We start from the raw sequence: 16732 nt of genomic DNA on the forward strand, positions 1-16732 counted from the left end.
CTTTGATTTTTGAGTGGCTGCCCTCCACTTTAGCTGTCATATCAAACTGTTTGATGGTCACTGCTGCCCAGGTGGGCACCCACTCGGACATTTGACATACTATCCCCATTTGTGAGCACCAGATTCAGCGTCGCTCCCTCCCTCGTGGGTTCCGTCACCATTTGTCTGAGCAGAGCACTTTGAAAAGCATCCACGATCTCTCTACTTTTTTCCGATTCTGCAGACGGAACTTTCCAATCTACATCCAGCAGATTGAAATCTCCCAGCAACAGCACCTCTCTCTTCTTTCCCATCTTATGGATATCTGTGACCAGATCTTTATCTAGATCATCCAATTGTGTCGGAGGTCTGTAGACAACACCCACGTGTACAGAGGTTTTATCATCTCTTTTTAAGGTGATCTATATCACTTCTTCCTTTCCCCAGGTCCCTGTCATTTCAGTTGCCTCAATGTCATTTCTCACATACAGAGCTACTCCTCCACCTTTTCGACCCTCTCTGTCCTTCCTAAATAGATTATAGCATCATTTAGCCACGTCTCCGTGATTGCAACAATGTCTAAGGCTGCCTCCAACATCAGGGCTTGAAGGTCATGAACTTTATTGCTTAGACTGCGAGCATTTGTGGTCATCGCTTTCCATCTACATTTTCTGGTATGTGTTTCAACATTTGTGATTTGGGGGTGTTTTTTTGTCTTTGGGTACCTTCATATCTTTTTGTTCCACCTCCATTGCTTTTTCTTCCGCCTCAGTTCTATTTTGAGGAACATCACAGTGCTGTAATGGAGCAAAAGAATTCTGTAGGGGCAACGCTTGTGAGGGTGGATGCCTCTGTATCACATAACGAAGTCTGCCTGAGCCTACGATGAACCATCTATTCTTAGGTGGTTTTATCCTTTGAGGCAGTGGTGTGAATTTGGCTTGATTCTGTGCATTATGATGTTGTGCAGTCTTAGAAGTTGCTTTTAGTGCATCTAATTCCTGCTTTACTTTACTGAGCTCTTGTTTTAAACTAGTGAGCTGATGACAGGACAAGCCTTAAGGCTCCAGATGATTGGCCTTGAAACTAAAGCACCACAATTATTACAGAGAATAAAAGTCATCCTGATTTGTTGGAATGGGTATGAACAGGTATGCTATGATGGGGTTTAACAGTGTGCAAGATTAATTTTACTCCTCAGCAAACTGAGACAGTTGTAATTAGGGTGGAGTTAATTTGTGATAAGTAGTGTATTTAGAAAAGCCGGGTAGGTGCCGTTGTGGTGTATCTCTCCATTGTTTGTTGCCCAGCGGTAGGTCTGGGCATCGAGGTATCACCCCTGACCGACCCTTTTCGCTTTGTATGAGGCATTCTTTGTAAAAGGTAAAAGTTTTAGGGATACAAAGTTCAGGAGCTCACAAGCCACAAACTAACGTGCCGCCATCTTGTCACGTGACCCGCCCACAGGAAGTATCTTCGATTTCAGCTAGGAATACATCATTTCCAGTACTGTATGTTGCCTTTTGGCCTTGCGTCAGCTCCCAGGGTGTTTACCAAATGTCTAGCGGTAGTTGCAACATTGCTACACAGACTGGGAGTGCATGTGTTCCCTTATCTCGACAATTGGCTGGGAAAGAGCACCTCGGAGGACGGTGCTCGGGAGTCCATGCGGAAGACTATTCAGTTGCTCAAGCTAAACTACCCCAAGTCCCATCTCTGTCCTAACAATTGGAATTCATAGGAGCCCTGCTCGATACGCGGACTGTTCGAGCCTATCTCCTGTAGTCGCTTGTGGACAACCTTCCATTTCAAATTCCTCAGCCACAAAAAGGGCTGACGACGGGTGTATCACTCTTGGGGTGGGGTGAGGGGCCTCATGTAGATGGGCTTCACACTCGGTGAGCTTGGTCCTTCCAGGAGACAGGTCTTCAGATCAACCTTCTGGAGCCTCGAGTGATCTGGAACGCTCTAAAGGCTTTCAGAGATTGGCTGTCCAACCAAGTTATCCTAATTCAAACAGACAATCAAGTTGTGATGTATTACACCAATAAGCAGGGGGGCACCGGATTTCGCCCTCTGTGTCAGGAAGCCATCCAGATGTGGCTCTGGGTCCGCCATTACGGCATGTTTCTCCAGGCCACATATCTGGCCGGTGTAAACAAGAGCCTGGCCAACAGGCTGAACAGGGTAATGCAGCCTCACGAGTGGTTTCTGAATATGGGCGTAGCCCACAAGATCTTCCGAGCGTGGGGCACTCTCTCGGTGGATCTTTTTGCCACTCAACTCAATCACAAGGTCCCTCAGTTCTGTTCCAGTCTTCGGGCCCATGACAGGCTAGCGTCAGATGGCTTTCTCCTTCATTGGTAAACAGGCCTTCTGTACGCGTATCCTTTGATACCTTTAGTGGGAAAAACTTTGTTGGAACTCATGGCCTTGACCGTTTCCTCTTGACGTCTTCTGTGGCTCCGTCATTGGGCCACAGATATGACCTCTAAGCAACGGCTCATTAAATTGCCTTTCCGAGGGAAATTGCTTTTGGGGGAAGACTAGAAAAGATTATTAAAGATTTGGGGGATTCCAAATCTCAGCGTCTTCCGGAGGATAGACCCAAGTCTAAGTCCAGGCAGGGAGCCTCGAGGTCACCTTTCAGAGAGACACGACGGTATCGCCCGGGGCAGTCCAACACAGCCTTTCAGCGTCCTCATTTTGCGCAGCGTTCTTCCTTCCGCAACGAGAAGCATCCGGCTGGACCCCCCCTCTCATCAGAGGGCTCGTTCTCAGGACTCCCAATGATGGGGCGCAGGTCCACTCGGGAGGAGAGCAGATCGGTGGACGGCTTTCTCTGTTTCTTCCAGAGTGGGCCAGAATTACTTCGGACCAGTGGGTCTTCGATGTGGTGTGAGAAGGTTACAAGCTAGAATTATTTTTTTCTGCAGTCCCGCTGTTTATCGCGGGCCAAGAGGACAGCGGTTCTGCAGTGTTTGTGAGACCTGCTAAGGATAAGGGCTATCGTGCCTGTTCCTCCTCTCGAAAGGTGCACAGGTCGGTACGCCATCTTCTTTGTGGTTCCAAAGAAGGGAGGGGCTTTTCGGCCTATTCTCGATCTCAGAAAAGTAAACCAGTTTTTGCGGGTTCGTCACTTCCGCATGGAGACATTAAGGGCAGTTATTGCTGCTGTTCAACCAGGCGAGTTTTTGACGGCTCTCGATTTGAGAGAAGCTTACCTGCACATTCCCATTTTGCAGCCCCATCAGAGATTTCTCAGATTTGCGGTGCTGGGTCAGCACTTCCAGTTTTGGGCCCTTCCTTTCAGAAAGGCCACTGCCCCACGCACTTTTTCCAAGGTCATGGTGGTGGTGGCAGCGTTCCTGCGGAAGGAGGGGATTCGAGTGCATCTGTGGAGGAGTGGCCTAGTGGTTAGGGTGGTGGACTCTGGTCCTGGGGAACTGAGGAACTGAGTTCGATTCCCACTTCAGGCACAGACAGCTCCTTGTGACTCTGGGCAAGTCACTTAACCCTCCATTGCCCCAGGTATAAATAAGTACCTGTATATAATATGCAGTGCATGTTTTGTAGAAAAAAAGGTGCCGGTACTCATTATAGGCGGGGTCACCACATGGCTCCACCCCTATGATAGCCACACCCACATTAGCCACATCCCTTATATCAGCCATGGCGCATATAAACAGACATCATTAAAAATATACTAGTATAGGAGAAAAACAATAACTTGTGATTTTTTTTTCATTATAAATCATTTCTGTAAAATGTTACAGCTTCAGTATACCCAGTGCAAAATAAGACAACAGATGTAAATTCTCAAATTGGACAAATTCCAAACACTAAAATGAAAATAAAATAATTTTTTTCTACCTTTGTTGTCTGGTGACTGTTTTCTATCCATACTGGTCCAAGTGTCTGATTGTGCTGCTCTCTATCTGTTCTCTTAACTCAGTTTCTAGGGCTTCCTTTCCATTTATTTCTTTACTTTCCTCCTTTCTTCTTCCATGTCCAGCATTTCTCCTCTCTCCCCGCCAACCCCTCCGTCCATCCATGTCCAGCAATTCTCCTCTATCTCCTGCTCTGCTCTCCATCCATTTCCAGCATTTCTCCTTCCTCTCCTGCCATCCCATCCATGTGCATCTCCTTCCTATCTTCCCTCCCCTCCATCCATGTCCATCATGTCTCCTCTCCCCTCCCCTCCCATGTCCAGTGATTCTCCTCTCTCCCCTGCCCTCATCTCCTATCCAAGTCCAGCAATTTTCTCTTTCCTGCCTTCCCCTTCCATCCATGTCCAGCAATTCTCCATTCTCCTCTCTCCCCTGCCCTACTATCCCATCCCCTCCATGTCGAGCGATTCTCCTTTGCCCCCTATCCTCCCCCTCCCTTCAATGTCCAGTGACTCGCCCCAGCCTCCACCTGCCCCCGAGATCATTCAAACCCCCAGACCCACTTGCCCATACACACGTACCCCCAGCCCCACTTGCCCACACACACACACCCCCAGCCCTACTTGCCCACACACACCCCCAGCCCCAATTGGCCACAACCCCCCAGCCCCATTTTCCCACACACACACACCCCCAGCCCTACTTGCCCACACACACCCCCAGCCCCAGTTGGCCACAACCCCCCCAGCCCCACTTGCCCACACACACACCCCCAGCCCTACTTGCCCACACACACCCCCAGCCCCAATTGGCCACACAACCCCCCTCAGCTCCAATTGGCCACACAACCCCCCCCAGCCCCACTTGCCCACAACCCCCCCAGCCCCACTTGCTCACCCTCCCCTGCTCGCTCCCTGCTGTTTACACCGATCCCTGCCTCATAAAACTTATTTTTTCGCGAACCGGCAGACTGAAGAAATAAAACAAACAGCTGACAGGCTTGCCTCCTTCGATCGCGTCGGCCGCTTCCTTTCCCTGCATTCTCAGCGCATCCCGCCCTCGAGGAAAGGAAATGACAACAGAGGAGGGCGGGACGCGCTCAGAATGCAGGGAAAGGAAGCGGCCGACGCAATCGAAGGAGGCAAGCCTGTCAGCTGTTTGTTTTATTTCTTCAGTCTGCCGGCTCGCGAAAAAATAAGTTTTACGAGGCAGGGATCGGTGCAAACAGCAGGGAGCGAGCAGGGAAGCCCCAGAAAAAAGGTGCCGCTACGCCGTACCGTCGCGTACCAGCACAAAAAAAGCACTGATAATATGTAAGCCGCATTGAGCCTGCCATGAGTGGGAAAGCGCGGGGTACAAATGTAACAAAAAAATATATCTCTATGACTGGCTGATTTGGGCGATGACAGCAGAAGAGAGACCGAGTGATTGCGATGTTGCAATCCTTAGGTTGGGTGGTCAATATGGACAGGAGTCATCTGGTTCCTACTCAGGAGTCTGGAGTATCTTGGACTGCAATTCGATACGAAGCAGGGGAAGGTGTTTCTTCCCGAGGGGCAAAGGATCAAATTGCTTTCTCAGGTACGGACCTTATTGAGTCGTTGCGCTCCCCGAGTGTGGGACTATGTTCAGCTCCTCGGTTCCATGACGGCAACCTTGGAGGTCATTCCATGGGCAAGGGCTCACATGCAGCCTCTTCAGAATTTCCTTTTGAGCAGATGGTCGCCGACGTCGCTTGATTATCAACGACGCCTTCCTTGGTCGAGCCGGGCCAGGGACAGTCTCGCGTGGTGGCTCCAGTCAGCCAATTTACAGAAGGGTGTTTGTCTGGCATCTCCCAATTGGGTGGTAGTCGTGACGGATGCCAGCCTTACGGGCTGAGGAGCCTATTGTCTTCATCGAGTAACCCAGGGATCGTGGACCCCTCTTGAAGCGACTTGGCCGATAAATCATCTGGAGTTGCGAGCAGTCGTGAATGCGCTGCAGAGTTTTCAGGGGCAGGCGGTTCGTGTATTCTCGGACAACACCACGACGGTGGCCTACATCAATCAGCAGGGGGGCACTCGCAGTCTTCCCTTGGCAGTGGAAGCGTCTCGTCTTCTAGTATGGGCGGAAGTGCATGTTCAGAGTCTGTTGGCAGTGCACTTTGCAGGTCAAGACAATGTTAAAGCGGATTTTCTCAGCCGGACTCTTTTGGATGCAGCGGAATGGACGCTGTCGGGCTCGGCTTTTTGGCTGATCTGTCAACGTTGAGGAAGACCAGTAATGGATCTCGTGGCCATGGCTTGCAATGCCAAAGTTCCCCAGTTCTTCAGATCCAAAGGTCTCTATTCTATACTCATCCTTCTCGATCTATCTGCTGCTTTTGACACTGTTGATCACAGCCTACTCCTTGATACGCTGTTCTCACTTGGATTTCAGGGCTCTGTTCTTTCCTGGTTTTCTTCTTATATCTCCCAGTGTACCTTTAGCGTATACTCTAGTGGATCCTCCTCTACTTCTATCCCACTGTCAGTTGGTGTACCTCAGGGATCTGTCCTGGGACCTCTTCTTTTCTCCATCTATACTTCTTCCCATGGTACTCTGATCTCATCCCATGGTATTCAGTATCATCTTTACGCTGATGACTCCCAGATCTACCTCTCCACACCAGAAATCTCAGCAGGAATCCAGGCCAAAGTATCAGCCTGCCTGTCTTACATTGCTGCCTGGATGTCTCAGTGCCAGCTGAAACTAAACATGACCAAGACTGAGCTTCTTATCTTTCCCCCTAAACCAACCTCTCCTCCTCCCCCATTCTCTATTTCTGTGGATAACACTCTCATCCTTCCTGTCTCATCAGCTCGTAACCTTGGGGTCATCTTCAACTCCTCCCTCTCCTTCTCTGCACATATTTAGCAGACTGCTAAAACCTGCCGTTTCTTTCTGTATAATATCAGCAAAATTCGCCCTTTCCTTTCTGAGCACAGTACCAGAACCCTTATCCACACTCTTATCACCTCTCGCTTAGACTATTGCAACTTGCTTCTTACAGGTCTCCCACTTAGCCATCTCTCTCCTCTTCAATTTGTTCAAAATTCTGCTGCACGACTAATATTCCGCCAGTGTTGTTATGCTCATATAAGCCCTCTCCTCAAGTCACTTCACTTGCTTCCTATCTGTTTCTGCATACAGTTCAAACTCCTCTTATTGACCTATAAGTGCATTCACTCTGCAGCTCCTCAGTACCTCTCCACTCTCATCTCTCCCTACATTCCTCCCCTGGAACTCCATTCACTGGGTAAATCTCTCTTATCAGCACCCTTCTCCTCCACTGCTAACTCCAGACTCCGTTCCTTTTATCTTGCTGCACCATATGCCTGGAATAGACTTCCTGAGCCGGTATGTCAAGCTCCATCTGTGGCCATCTTCAAATCTAAGCTAAAAGCCTACCTTTTTGATGCTGCTTTTAACTCCTAACCCTTATTCACTTTGTTCAGAACCCTTATTTTATCATCCTCACTTTACTATTCCCTTACCTCTTGTTTGTTCTGTCTGTCTGTTGAGCAGGGACTGTCTCTTCATGTTCAAGTGTACAGCGCTGCGTACGTCTAGTAGCGCTTTAGAAATGATAAGTAGTAGTAGTTCTTCAGCCGCAAACGGCAGCCAGGATCCGCAGGATTGGACGCTCTTCTCCAGCCATGGCCAGAACAACAGCTACTGTATGTGTTTCCTCCGTGGCCTCTGATAGGGAGAGTTCTTTGCCGCATAGGGCGGCATCGTGGACAGGTCGTTCTAGTGGCCCCAGACTGGCCCCGACGGCCGTGGTATGCGGATCTTGTTCGAGCACTCTCAGAGCCACCATTGCGACTTCCGGTGACTCCCGATCTGCTGCATCAAGGGCCAGTTCAGATGGAAAATCCCTCCCGTTTTGGTCTTACTATTGAGAAGCGGTAGCTGAGGAAGAAGGGATTTTCAGGACCAGTCATTGCCACTCTTTTGGGGGCAAGGAAGCAGTCTACTTCAGCAGCGTACGCACGAGTGTGGAAAGCTTTCTCGGCGTGGTGTGCTTTACGTGCTGAATCGCCTTTTTGGGCGGACATTCCGGTTATTCTGGAGTTCCTTCAGGATGGTCTTAAAAAGGGATTGGCATATAATTCCCTTTGAGTGCAGGTGGCTGCACTAGCTTGTTTTAGGGGCAAACTGGACGGTTCCTCTTTAGCAGCTCACTGTGATGTGGTCCGTTTCCTACGCGGGGCTTTTCGGCTTCAGCCTCCTCTGCGACAGCTGTGCCCGGCATGGCATTTGAATGTGGTACTGCGAGCCCTCCAGGCCCCACCGTTTGAGCCATTGAATAAGGTTTCTGAGAAGGATCTAACAAGACAGTGTTTTTGGTGGCCATTGCTTCGGCTAGGAGGATTTCTGAAATTCAGGCTTGGTCTTCCAGAGATCCTTTTTTGCAGTTTTCTGAAGCAGGGGTGTCGATCCGGACGGTGCCGTCGTTTCTACCTAAAGTGGTTTCGGCTTTCCATGTCATTCAGGCGGTTTATCTTCGGTCTTTTCGAAGAGAGGATTATCCGGGGGAGCTTGCCTCGCTATGTTTCCTAGACGTGCAGAGAGCCTTGTTTTAGTACTTGCAGATATCTAGCGAATTTCGACGCTCACATCAACTCTTTGTGCTTTTGTCAGGATCTAAAAGAGGTGAGGCGGCTTCTAAGGCTTCCATTGCTCGCTTGATTAGGGAAGCCATTGGAGCGGCATATCTGCTATAAGGGCGGGCGTCTCCAGTGGCCCTGAAGGCGCATTCTACTCGGGCACAGGCGGCTTCTTGGGCGGAGGCGTCGGTCTTATCTCTGGAAGAGATTTGTCGGGCAGCTACTTGGGCGTCCCGTCATATTTTCACGAAGCATTACATGCTAGACGTGTCTGCTCGGGAGGATGCGAGTTTTGGGGCGGGAGTGTTGGCGCAGGGAGCGTCGGCTTCCCACCCTACTTAAGGAATGCTTTGGTACATCCCACTAGTTCCTGGATTCATCTGCTGCAAGGGACAAGGAAGGTAAAATTATATACCTGATAATTTTCTTTCCTTTAACGCAGCAGATGAATCCAGGATCCCTGCCTAGTTCAGCTGATGTTTTTTTCATTTTCCTCGCAGTGTGGCTATTTTTTCTTTCCGGGTTCTCTTTTGCAGAGTTCAGACAGATATGGGAACACGGAAAGGATTCCGATTTCTGGATCAAATTGCAGTTATTTCGAAGTTCTTATTTGGTTCTCTGTTTTTCATAGTGAGGATGGTTTCTGGTTGTTATTGGTTTCATATTTTTGGCCTTGGCAAATGCTTACGAATGATATACTAACTGAGGAAGGAGCTGGCTGTCTGGCATCACTGCCTTTAGTTTGTTTATCTCTATCTCCACCTGCTGGTAGGTGGACTTAACCCACCCACTAGTTCCTGAATTCATCTGCTGCATTAAAGGAAAGAAAATTCTCCGAGGGCAAGCAGGCTGCTTGTTCTCACTGATGGGGCGACGTCCACGGCAGCCCCTCCAATCGGAAACTTTACTAGCAAAGGCCTTTGCTAGTCCTCGTGCACCGATGCGCACCGCGCATGCGCGGCCGTCTTCCCGCCCGAACCGGCTCGTGTTCGTCAGTCTTCTTTTGTCTGCGCTCGGGATGGTCGTGTTTTGCGCCGTTTCGCGCCCCTCAAAGTGACCCTCGCGCGTCTTCGCGTTTTTCGCTGAAAAAAAAAAAATAATAATAGAAAAAGACATTTGTGGTCTTTAACCCTTTCCTGTGTTTCCAGCTTTTGCCCCGCGTAAGTTTCCTTTCGCATTCGGGGTAGGCCCTTTTGAGGCCTCGGTTCGGGTTTTTTCTCTCCCTAGTTTTGGTGCCTATTTTGCCATTACGAGTTTTGATTTCGCCGGCGTGATTTTTCCGCCCATGTCATCGAAGTCTCCCAGCGGCTTCAAGAAGTGCACCCAGTGCGCCCGGGTAATCTCGTTCACTGATAGGCACGCGTCGTGTCTTCAGTGTCTGGGGGCTGGGCACCGCCCGCAGACCTGTAGTCTTTGCGCCCTTTTACAGAAAAGGACTCAGGTAGCGAGATTGGCCCAGTGGAATGTGTTGTTCTCGGGCTCTTCGTCGGCAACAGCACCGGGGGCATCGAGTGCATCGACGTCGACAGCTTGAAGACCTTCGACCTCGGCATCGACTGCATCGAGGCATCGACCCTCTGCATCATCGGTACCGAGACATCGAAAGGCTGCGTCGGCGTCGGTGGTACCGGGACCTCCACTAGTGCTGATGTCGTCGGACGGTGGTGCTTCGACTGGAGTGCAGGTGAGGGCTGTCCATTCCCCTGCTGGTGGCGGTGAGCCTTCTGGTGGGTCTCCCCCTACCCTGAGGGCTCCTGCGGTACAGCCCCCCCGAGACCGACCTTCGGCCTCGGCCCCGAGGAAGCGACGGCTGGATTCTACTGTACGTCCTCCTCGTCGGTACCGGGAAGCTCCGGTGACATGCTTCGTTTGAAAAAATCAAAGAAGCATCGACACCGGTCTCCTTCCCGCATCGGTACCGAGAGCTCTGGGTCGCCGAGGGAGTCGGCACCCAGTAGGCATCGGCACTGGGAGGACCGCTCACCCTCTGTTCAGGAGGTGTCGATGCGCTCCACCTTGGACAGCCCGGAACAGCCTCCACGCCCGGAACAGACTGTGACCTTGACGCCTGCATCTGCTTCCATGTCTTTCTCCACAGCCGCTCTGCACAAGAGTCTCCGGGCCGTTCTCCCAGAGATCCTGGGAGAGCTGTTGCGCCCTTCCCCTCTGGTACCGGGGGTGCTTGCGCCACCGGTACCGTCGAATGAGGCGCTGGATGGCCCCTTGCCCGGGGTGAGGTCTCCGACATCGGTGCCGCTTGCGGTACCGACTGCGGTTGCCTCCCAGGAAGGCTCCCCGACAACGTCGGCGGAGGGAGCTTCGCCGGTGCTGGCGAGGGAGACTACCTCTCGACGCTCCCACCGTGGCCGGGTTTCCACGGAGTCGAGCCGGGCACGGCTTCAGACACAGGTTCATGAACTTGTGTCTGATACCGATGGTGAGGCCTCGTGGGAGGAGGAGGAGGACATCAGATATTTTTCTGACGAGGAGTCTGATGGCCTTCCTTCTGATCCCACTCCCTCCCCTGAAAGGCAGCTTTCTCCTTCCGAGAGTCTGTCTTTTGCGGCCTTTGTCTGGGAGATGTCTACGGCCATCCCCTTCCCGGTGGTTGTGGAGGACGAGCCCAGGGCTGAAATGTTTGAGCTCCTGGACTATCCTTCTCCACCTAAGGAAGCGTCCACAGTACCCATGCATCATGTCCTAAAAAAGACATTGCTGGCGAACTGGACCAAGCCTCTAAGTAATCCCCACATTCCCAAGAAGATCGAGTCCCAGTACCGGATCCATGGGGACCCAGAGCTGATGTGCACTCAGTTGCCTCACGACTCTGGTGTTGTGGATAGGGCCCTAAAGAAGGCTAAGAGTTCTAGGGAGCATGCTTCGGCGCCCCCGGGCAAGGACTCTAGAACCTTAGACTCCTTTGGGAGGAAGGCCTACCATTCTTCTATGCTCGTGGCCAAAATCCAGTCTTACCAGCTCTACACGAGCATACATATGCGGAATAATGTGCGGCAGTTGGCGGGCTTGGTGGACAAGCTCCCTCCTGAGCAAGCCAAGCCATTTCAGGAGGTGGTCAGGCAAGCTGAAGGCGTGCAGAAAATTCCTGGCCAGAGGGGTATATGATACCTTTGATGTTGCATCCAGGGCCGCTGCTCAAGGTGTGGTGATGCGCAGACTCTCATGGCTGCGTGCCTCCGACCTGGAGAATAGGATCCAGCAGCGGATTGCGGACTCCCCTTGCCGAGCGGACAATATTTTTGGAGAGAAAGTCGAACAGGTGGTAGAGCAGCTCCACCAGCGGGATACCGCTTTCGACAAGTTCTCCCGCCGGCAGCCTTCAGCATCTACCTCTACAGGTAGACGTTTTTATGGGGGAAGGAAGACTGTTCCCTACTCTTCTGGTAAGCTTAGGTACAATCCTCCTTCTCGACAGCCTGCGGCCTAGGCTAAGCCCCAGCGCGCGCGCTCTCGTCAGCAGCATGCGCCTCAGCAAGGCCCCACGGCTCCCCAGCAAAAGCAAGGGGCGAGCTTTTGACTGGCTCCAGCAGAGCATAGCTGACATCAAAGTGTCAGTGCCGGGGGATCTGCTGGTCGGGGGGAGGTTGAAAGTTTTTCACCAAAGGTGGCCTCTTATAACCTCCGACCGTTGGGTTCTTCAAATAGTCCGGCAAGGATACACCCTCAATTTGGCCTCCAAACCTCCAAATTGCCCACCGGGAGCTCAGTCTTACAGCTTCCAGCACAAGCAGGTACTTGCAGAGGAACTCTCCGCCCTTCTCAGCGCCATTGCGGTCGAGCCCATGCCATCAGGGCAAGAAGGGCTGGGATTCTATTCCAGGTACTTCCTTGTGGAAAAGAAAACAGGGGGGATGCGTCCCATCCTAGACCTAAGGGCCCTGAACAAATATCTGGTCAAGGAAAAGTTCAGGATGCTTTCCCTGGGCACCCTTCTCCCCATGATTAAGGAAAACGATTGGCTATGCTCTCTGGACTTGAAGGATGCCTACACGCACATCCCGATACTGCCAGCTCACAGACAGTATCTGCGATTTCAGCTGGGCACACGTCACTTCCAGTACTGTGTGCTACCCTTTGGGCTCGCCTCTGCGCCCAGAGTGTTCACGAAGTGCTTGGCTGTAGTAGCAGCGGCGCTTCGCAGGCTGGGGGGGTACACGCGTTCCCCTATCTCGACGATTGGCTGGTGAAGAACACATCCAAGGCAGGAGCTCTACAGTCCATGCAGATGACTATTCGCCTCCTGGAGCTACTGGGGTTTGTGATAAATTATCCAAAGTCCCATCTTCTCCCAGTACAGAGACTCGAATTCATAGGAGCTCTGCTGGATTCTCAGACGGCTCGTGCCTATCTCCCAGAGATGAGAGCCAACAACTTGTTGTCCCTCGTCTCGCGGGTGCGAGCGTCCCAGCAGATCACAGCTCGGCAGATGTTGAGATTGTTGGGCCACATGGCCTCCACAGTTCATGTGACTCCCCTGGCCCGCCTTCACATGCGATCTGCTCAATGGATCCTAGCTTCCCAGTGGTTTCAGGCTGCTGGGGATCTAGAAGACGTGATCCACCTGTCCACGAGTTTTCTCAAATCCCTGTATTGGTGGACGATTTGGTCCAATTTGACTCTGGGACGTCCTTTCCAAATTCCTCAGCCACAAAAAGTGCTGACTACGGATGCGTCTCTCCTGGGGTGGGGAGCTCATGTCGATGGGCTTCACACCCAGGGAAGCTGGTCCCTCCAGGAACGCGGTCTGCAGATCAATCTTCTGGAGTTACGAGCGGTCTGGAACGCTCTGAAGGCTTTCAGAGATCGGCTGTCCCACCAAATTGTCCAAATTCAGACAGACAACCAGGTTACCATGTATTACATCAACGAGCAGGGGGGCACCGGATCTCGCCCCCTGTGTCAGGAAGCCGTCAGCATGTGGCTCTAGGCTCGCCGTCACGGCATGTTGCTCCAAGCCACATATCTAGCAGGCGTAAACAACAGTCCGACAGAATGAGCAGGATTATGCAACCTCACGAGTGGTCGCTCAACTCCCGAGTGGTGCGCCAGATCTTCCAGGTGTGGGGCACCCCCTTGGTAGATCTCTTTGCATCTCGAGCCAACCACAAAGTCCCTCAGTTCTGTTCCAGACTTCAGGCCCCCGGCAGACTGGCGTCGGATGCCTTCCTCCTGGACTGGGGGGAAGGTCTGCTGTATGCTTATCCTCCCATACCTCTGGTGGGGAAGACTTTGTTGAAACTCAAGGAAGACCGAGACACCATGATTCTGATTGCTCCGTTTTGGCCGCGTCAGATCTGGTTCCCTCTTCTTCTGGAGTTGTCCTCCGAAGAACCGTGGAGATTGGAGTGTTTTCCGACCCTCATCACACAGGATGAAGGGGCGCTTCTGCATCCCAACCTCCAGTCTCTGGCTCTCACGGCCTGGATGTTGAGAGCGTAGACTTTGCCTCTTTGGGTCTGTCAGAGGGTGTCTCCCGCATCTTGCTTGCTTCCAGGAAAGATTCCACTAAGAGGAGTTACTTCTTTCTATGGAGGAGGTTTGCCATCTGGTGTGACAGCAAGGCCCTAGATCCTCGCTCTTGTCCTACACAGACCCTGCTTGAATACCTTCTGCACTTGTCTGAGTCTGGTCTCAAGACCAACTCTGTAAGGGTTCACCTTAGCGCAATTAGTGCTTACCATTACCGTGTGGAAGGTAAGCCGATCTCAGGAGAGCCTTTAGTTCGCTTTATGAGAGGTTTTCTTTTGTCAAAGCCCCCCGTCAAACCTCCTACAGTGTCATGGGATCTCAATGTCGTTCTCACCCAGCTGATGAAACCTCCTTTTGAGCCACTGAACTCCTGCCATCTGAAGTACTTGACCTGGAAGGTCATTTTCTTGGTGGCAGTTACTTCAGCTCGAAGAGTCAGTGAGCTTCAGGCCCTGGTAGCCCAGGCCCCTTACACCAAATTTCATCATAACAGAGTAGTCCTCCGCACTCACCCTAAGTTCTTGCCAAAGGTTGTGTCAGAGTTCCATCTGAACCAGTCAATTGTCTTGCCAACATTCTTTCCCCGTCCTCATTCCTGCCCTGCTGAACGTCAGCTGCACACATTGGACTGCAAAAGAGCATTGGCCTTCTATCTGGAGCGGACACAGCCCAACAGACAGTCCGCCCAAATGTTTGTTTCTTTTGATCCCAACAGGAGGGGAGTGGCTGTGGGGAAACGCACCATCTCCAATTGGCTAGCAGATTGCATTTCCTTCACTTACGCCCAGGCTGGGCTGGCTCTTGAGGGTCATGTCACGGCTCATAATGTTAGAGCCATGGCAGCGTCAGTGGCCCACTTGAAGTCAGCCACTATTGAAGAGATCTGCAAAGCTGTGACATGGTCAACTGTCCACACATTCACATCTCATTACTGCCTGCAGCAGGATACCCGACGCGACAGTCGGTTCGGGCAGTCAGTGCTTCAGAATCTGTTCGGGGTTTAGAATCCAACTCCACCCCCCTAGGCCCATTTTTATTCTGTTCCAGACTACACTCTCAGTTAGTTGGATAAGTTGTTAGGTCAATCTCAGTTATGTCCTCGCCGTTGCGAGGCCCAATTGACCATGTTTGTTGTTTTGAGTGAGCCTGGGGGCTAGGGATACCCCATCAGTGAGAACAAGCAGCCTGCTTGTCCTCGGAGAAAGCGAATGCTACATACCTGTAGAAGGTATTCTCCGAGGACAGCAGGCTGATTGTTCTCACAAACCCGCCCGCCTCCCCTTTGGAGTTGTGTCTTCCCTTGTTTTGTCTTGCTACATATGGGACTGACGAACACGAGCCGGTTCGGGCGGGAAGACGGCCACGCTTGCGCGGTGCGCATCGGCGCGCGAGGACTAGCAAAGGCCTTTGCTAGTAAAGTTTCCGATTGGAGGGGCTGCTGTGGACGTCACCCATCAGTGAGAACAATCAGCCTGCTGTCCTTGGAGAATACCTTCTACAGGTATGTAGCATTCGCTTTATCAGGTAAGACATAATTTTACCGTAGATCCCTGAAGCGCTGTCTCACTCTTCTGGTTATGGCAGGGCTCTCCCGCTTTATCCTGCAGAATCTGTGCCTCAGGGACTCGAAGTGTCTCCGAATGCCAAAACTTCTGCATACACCAGGAGTCAGGGGATGGCCCTTCTTGCCTTCAGCACACAAATTCATTTGGAAGCAAAATTGGAGAGACACACAACACTTTTTTTTTTTGGGGGGGGGGGGGGTGATGATGACATTACATTGGTACAGGTGATGTCATAGAGGTGGACATGAGGACAGAGAGTACCGTTTCTGTGCAGTATTGGAGGGATGTGGGAATGGTTTCCCTTTCTAGTACGTGGATTCTATTAATGAATGTGCATGTGCACATATGACTGATATATCAAAATCTACACTTTCCTTGCATTAGAATGATACAAAAAATCAGTGTATTGTGCTGGATTTCTAATAAGGAGGAAAAAGAGCCTCACAGAGCTCCTAGACAATATGTCTGTCTACTGGAGCTAAAACGGATCTTAAATTGATCCTCTGTTCATCATTGGCTCTGAAAAAACCCCCAAAAAATAGTTTTCTAATGTTTCAATCAACAGTGACAAAAATAATAGTTCCTTTCAATTGTTGCTTCACAAAATATTAGGACTAATTAATTGTTGCTTCACAGAATATTAGAACACAGTGTAAAATAAACACTTATCTATAGCGTGAGAAGACTTCAATCTTTCTTCCTATGGCGCTCCAAGCCAACGTGGCCAGCGTTTCGTAAAAAACTGCTTCAGGGCTTAGATAGCGCTCGTCTTCTAAAAAAGAAAAAAACGAAAAAAACATTCTCATGATTCATCACTGTGGTAGCAAAACAATATCCAACTGATTTAATCAAACTTGCCCACTCACATGAAAGCCGCTGTAGCGGTAGTCTCCTGCATTCAGCATTGCGATTGCTTCAAAATGGCTCTGATCTATATTTAGTGACGTCAGACGCTATGCCATGAAGCAACCTATCACTAGATAGCAGTACTAAAAGATATTTAAAGGTGTACTGCCATTTATAACAGTTTTAAAAGAAATGGCACCATTCAACTTTTGAGTTGAGCCCTACAGGTTCTAAAGATTGCAGACGATAAATCCACCTTTGCTCAAATTGCAGCAACAGGCGGCGGATATCTCCTCCTCTCGGAGATCTATGGATACATTGCAAAATAACA

At 50.9% G+C, this 16732-nt stretch overlaps 1 protein-coding gene across 3 annotated transcripts in view; it reads left to right on the forward strand.

The window, feature by feature from the left end:
- Positions 1-16732, forward strand: part of TTC38 (tetratricopeptide repeat domain 38) — a 561013-nt gene that overhangs the window by 428343 nt on the left and 115938 nt on the right. The window lies entirely within an intron of this gene.

The sequence above is a fragment of the Microcaecilia unicolor genome, chromosome 9 (genome assembly GCF_901765095.1).
Source record: "Microcaecilia unicolor chromosome 9, aMicUni1.1, whole genome shotgun sequence".
Lineage (NCBI taxonomy): Eukaryota > Metazoa > Chordata > Amphibia > Gymnophiona > Siphonopidae > Microcaecilia > Microcaecilia unicolor.